The sequence below is a fragment of the Ursus maritimus genome, assembly GCF_017311325.1.
Source record: "Ursus maritimus isolate PB19 chromosome X unlocalized genomic scaffold, ASM1731132v1 scaffold_X1, whole genome shotgun sequence".
NCBI classification, from domain to species: domain Eukaryota; kingdom Metazoa; phylum Chordata; class Mammalia; order Carnivora; family Ursidae; genus Ursus; species Ursus maritimus.
The window spans coordinates 53,976,394-53,982,006 of record NW_024423319.1 but is presented as its reverse complement, the minus strand read 5'-3'; positions in this window follow the sequence as shown (position 1 = coordinate 53,982,006).

The window sequence follows — 5,613 nt, the reverse complement described above, 5'->3', positions numbered from 1 at the left end:
TAAAGATAGGTGTTTTTTTTTTCTCCTCTCTTGTTTCTGATTTTATGTATTTGGATACTTTTCTTTTCTTGATCAGTCTGGCTAAAGGTTATTAATTTTATTTATCTTTTCAAAGAAGCAGCATTGATTTTTGCTTTCTCTCTCTCTCTCTCTCTTTTAGTCTCTGTCATTTCTTTCTGCTCTGATCTTTATTATTTCTTTTCTTTTACTCACCTTGGGCTTTGTTTATTCTTCTTTTTCTAGCTCCCGTAGGTATAAGGTAAGATTATTTATTTGAGCTTTTTATTTGTTCCTTAAGGTAGGTCTGTATCACTATGTATTTCCCTCTTAGAACTGCTTTTGCTGCATCCCAAAGGTTTTGACCTGTTGCATTTTCATTTTCTTTCTTTTTTTTAAAAAGATTTTATTTATTTATTTGACAGGGACAGCCAGCGAGAGAGGGAACACAAGCAGGGGGAGTGGGAGAGGAAGAAGCAGGCTCCTAGCAGAGGAGCCTGACATGGGGCTCGATCCCAGAACACCGGGATCATGCCCTGAGCCGAAGGCAGACGCTTAATGACTGCGCCACCCAAGCGCCCCAGCATTTTCATTTTCATTAAGTATTTTTTTCTTTTATTTCTTTGTTGACCCATTGATTGATTAGGATCATGTGGTTTAACCTCCACATGTTTGTAGGGTATTTTAGTCCTTTTTCTTATGATTGATTTCTTGATTTACACCATTGTGATTGGAAAAGATGCATGGTATGATTTCAATCTTCTAAAATTTATTAAGGCTTGTTTTGTGTTCTAACATGTGACCTATTCTGGTTAATGCTCTGTATGCACTTGAAAATAATGCATATTCTATTGTTTTTGGATGAAATGTTCTGTATATATCTGTTATGTCCATCTGGTCTAATGTATCATTCAAAGACACTGTTTCCTTATTGTTTTCTGCCTGGATGATCTATTCATTGATGTAAGTGGGGTGTTAAAGTCCCCTACTATTATCATAGCACCATAAATTTCTCTATTTATGTTCATTAATATTTGCTTTATATACTTAGGTGATCCAGTGTTGTTTGTGTAGATATTTATAATTGTTATATCCTCTTGTTGGGTAGATACCTTTATCATTATTTAATGCCTTTCTTTGTCTGTTGTTACAGTCTTTGTTTTAAAGTCTACTTTGTCTGATATAAGTATCGCTACTGTGGTTTTTTCTTTGCTTCCAAATGCAAAATAAATGGTATTCTGTTCCTGCACTTTTAGTCTGTATCTGTCTGTAGGTCTGAGATGAGTTTCTCATAAACAGCATATATATGGGTCTTATTTTTTGTTTTTTGTTTGTTTGTTTCGATTTGGTTTTAATCCATTCTGCTACTCTGTGTCTTTTGACTGGAGTATTTAGGCCATTCATATTTAAAGTAATTATTGATAGGTATGTGCTTGCTGTCATTTTGTTATTTGTTTTCTGGTTGTTTTGTGGTTCTTCTCTGTTCCTTTCTTCTTCTCTTGGTCTCTTTCTTTGTGATTGACAAATTTCTGTTGTGTTTTGTTTGGCTTTCTTTTTTGTGTTCATCTTCTGTAGGATTTGGGTTCATGGTTACCATGAAGTTCTTATATAACATAACTATATAGCAGTATATATTAATTTGGTAGTCATTTAAGTTCAAACACATTCTTTAAAAAAAACCTTCTATTTTTCTCCCTATTCCAAGTTTTTCTATATTTTATGTATATGTTGTCATATTTTACATATGTTATTTATAACTTTCTTACATCTAATTACAGCTATTTCTTTTCCGCTTAAATAAGTGCCTTTAACATTTCTTGAAAGGCTGGTTTAGTGGTGATAAAACCTTTTATCTTTTGTTTTTCTAGTAAACTCTTAATCACTCCTTTAAATCTAAATGATAAACTTGCCAGTAGAGTACTCTTGGCTGTAGGTATTTTCCTTTCCACTTTTTGAATATATTATCCCTTCTTTATGTCCTTATGTCCCTTTGGGATTGCAAAGTTTGTGCTGAAAGATCAGCAGTTAGCCTTACACATTTTCCCTTACACAAAAAGTAATTTTTTGTTTTTCTCGTTGCTTTTAAAAATATCTCTTTATCTTTAGACTTTGAGATTTTAATTATATTGTGTTGTGGTGTGGACATCCTTGGTTTCCTTTTATTTGGAACTCTTTGTGCTTCTTTGATCTTGATGTCTATTTCCTTCCCAAGGTTAGGGAAGTTTTCAGCTATTATTTCTTCAAATATGTTTTCTACCCCCTTCTCTTTCTTCTTCTTTTTCTTCTGGAACTCCTATAATGTGAATGTTTGTTTTCTTGATGTAGTCCAAGAGAGCTCTTAAACTACCCTAATATTTATTTATTTATTTAAGATTTTATTTATTTATTTGAGAGAGAGAGAGCAGGGAGGAGGGGCAGAGGGAGAGAGATGCAGACTCCCTACTGAGCAGGAAGCTTGACACAGGGCTCGATCCCTGGACCTGGAGATCACAACTTGAGTCAAAGGTCTGAGCCTTAACTGAGTAAGCTACCCAAAAGCCCCACTATCCTCATTAAAAAAAAGTCTTTTCTCTTTTTGCTGTTCAACTTGGGTGTTTAACATTATACTGCCTAACAGATTGCTGACATGTTCTTTTGCATCTGCTAGTATACTGTTGATTCCTGCTAGTGTGTTTTCAATGTCAGTTATTATATTCTTTAACTCTTTAACTTTTTTATTGGTGCTTTATTTATATTTTCTAGTTTTTTATTGAAGGTCTCACTGAATTCTTTTGATTTTCTTTCCAGACTGGTGAGCATGTTTATGACCATAACTTTAAATTCTTTATCAGGCATATTGCTAATCTCCATTTCATTTAGTTCTTTTTCCCAGGTTTTGTCTTGTTCTTTCTTTTGGAGAATATTCTTCTGTCTCCCCATTTTGCTTGACTTTCTGTTTGTTTCTATGGATTAGGTGTAACAGCTACTTCTCCTAAACTTGAAGGAATGGTCACACGTGTGGTTGTCCCCATTTAGACTGTGCATGGTTGCTGACTTTTGCTTGCTAGCTTGAACTATGCCTTGGGTGGGCTAAAGGTCCTGGGGCTTTCCAAACAGTGGGTGCAATGTCAGGACAGTTGAAATTGAAGTGGATGCAGGCTGGGGTGTCCTGGATTCTTTGTATTGAAAGCACCTTGGTGAAACAGCTGAAGCTGAAATGGGTGTAAGTCAGGATGCCTTGGGCCACTCTGTGCAGAAGATGCCCTGGCAGTGTGGCTGGAGGTGAAGCAGGGTGTGGGCTGCTAGGTCCCTGAATTGGGTGCAAGCAGGAGTGTTCCATGGTGCTTAGCATGGGGGGGTTGCCCTGGCAGAATGGCTGGAACAGATGAAAGACAGACTGGAATTTTGGGGGGGGGTACTCCAAGCAGTGGGCACCCTCAGAGGGCAACTGGATCTGAGGCAGATGTCATCTGAGAGATTCAGGAACACTCTGCACCAGCAGTGAAAGCCATCTAGAGTTGAAGTGGAATGGGCCTGGAATGTTCTGGGTTGCTTTGTATCTGTGTCACCTTGGCATGAAGGCTGGAGCTATAGTAAGCTCTAACCAGGTTTGTCTCAGTGTGCACTACCCTGAGGCTGCCTTGTTGAGACAGTTGGCACTGATGTGGGTTATGGGTCTTAAGATCACTGAGGCAATGGGACAGTTGGGGCAACCACATGGAACACTGGTGCTTTCAAGGAGGTAAGGTGGAGCACAGACCATGTACATCAGCCCCTTTAACCAAGAGTGCTCCAACAGCACCACAGTCATGTGGTAGAGTTCTAGGTTTGGTTTTTTTTTTTTATTTTAAAATTTTATTTATTTATTTGAAAGAGAGAGAGAGCTTGAGGGAGAGCATGAGCAGCGGGGGCTAGGGGCAGAGGGAGAGGGAGAAGCAGACTCCTTGCTGATCAGGGAACCTAATGCAGGGCTCATCCCAGGACCCCGGGATCATGACCTGAGCTGAAGGCAGATGCTTAACCAACTGAGCCACTAAGGCACCCCTAGGTCTGGCTCTTTTATATGGCCAATGCTCTTTTTAAACTATGGTTTTTTAAAGAAAGAAAGAAAATTTTAAAAAGAAAAAAATTATAAATAAACAAAAAATAAAAAGAAGAAATGCTAAGATTGTGGCTTATTTTTATCAATAAAACAAAATTATCATGTTTTGGAATGATTTTAGATTACCAAGTGTTGAAAACATAATACAGAGCGTTTCATATACTCTTCCCTCAACTTCCCTTTACTTAACATCTTACAAAACTGATGTCTTATTTATCAAAACTAAGAGATTAGAATTAGTACACCAATATTAACTAAATTACAGACTTTATTAAGATGACATCAGTTTTCTGTTTGTTTTTTACTAATATTTCAGGAGATAGAGGGAGCTAGATGACCTAAGAGGACCCTAGGCAAAGAAAGACAATTATCATATGGTTTCACTTATTTGTGTAACATAAGGAATAACATGGAGGACATTAGAAGAAGGAAGGGAAAAATGAAGGGAGGGGGAATCAGAGGAGGAGATGAACCATGAGAGACTATGAACTCCAGGAAACAAACTGAGGGTTTCAGAGGGGAGAGGGGTGGGGGGATGGGTTAGCCCTGTGATGGACATTAAGGAGGGCACATATTGCATGGAGCACTGAGTGTTATAATCATGGAACACTATATCAAAACTAATGATGTACTGTATGGTGACTAACACAATATAATAATAATAATAATAATAATAATAATAATAATAATAATAATAAAAGAAAACAAATGAGCACAGGAAGAGAGAGAGAGAAAAGAGGACCCTAGGCTTGCCCCATCCTTTGAACACAGCTAGGTAACTATCAAATCATTCTGAATACCCAAGAAATTGCCCTGAAGACTGATAATACAAACTGCAAACTAGAGGGAGAAAAAAGACCACATCAAGGAAAGTAGAAAGTGCAGAGACATGGTTTGGGGGAGAAACAGATCACAGGTGCTGCAGGGGGAAGGAGCCCTGATCATGGAGAAAGGTGAAAGAGAGTGGAGTGCACAGGGATATGCACAAGGAGAACACTTCCCCAAAGCCATTGGCTGGGAAAACAAAAGGGGTTGATTTTCGTGAGTTTTTACAATAAACAGGGCTTGAGGAATGGAGTTTTAAAGTCAGCAGGTTTGGCTGAGATAGAGCCCTGAGGGTGCTGCCCTACTTATGGAGAGAGGGCAGAAAAGCAACCGGGGTGGAGGGACAGACAGTGGCATCTGAGGATTGCCTAAGGCACTAGGGGAGAGACTGTTCACTCTTCTTGTAGCACATGTGTGAGAGGTGGCATTCGCAGAGACGTCTCTCCAGAGACAAAAGAGCCAGTGGGCACCACATCCCTCCTCCACCCCTCAGCATAGGTACAGAGATAGCTGCTGTGGGTGGATAACACAGACACTGACGATTTAGCCTACTTTGCTCCAAATTCCTTGCCCCTGCACTCTTGCACAACTGCCCTTTTGGGTCAAACCTGCATCAGTCTCAGTGGAGTGAGACCCTCCCTCAGAAGACCAGTACAGGTCCCACTACACCAGTACCTAAATTTAAAAACTGTCCAGGAGAAGCTGGCTAT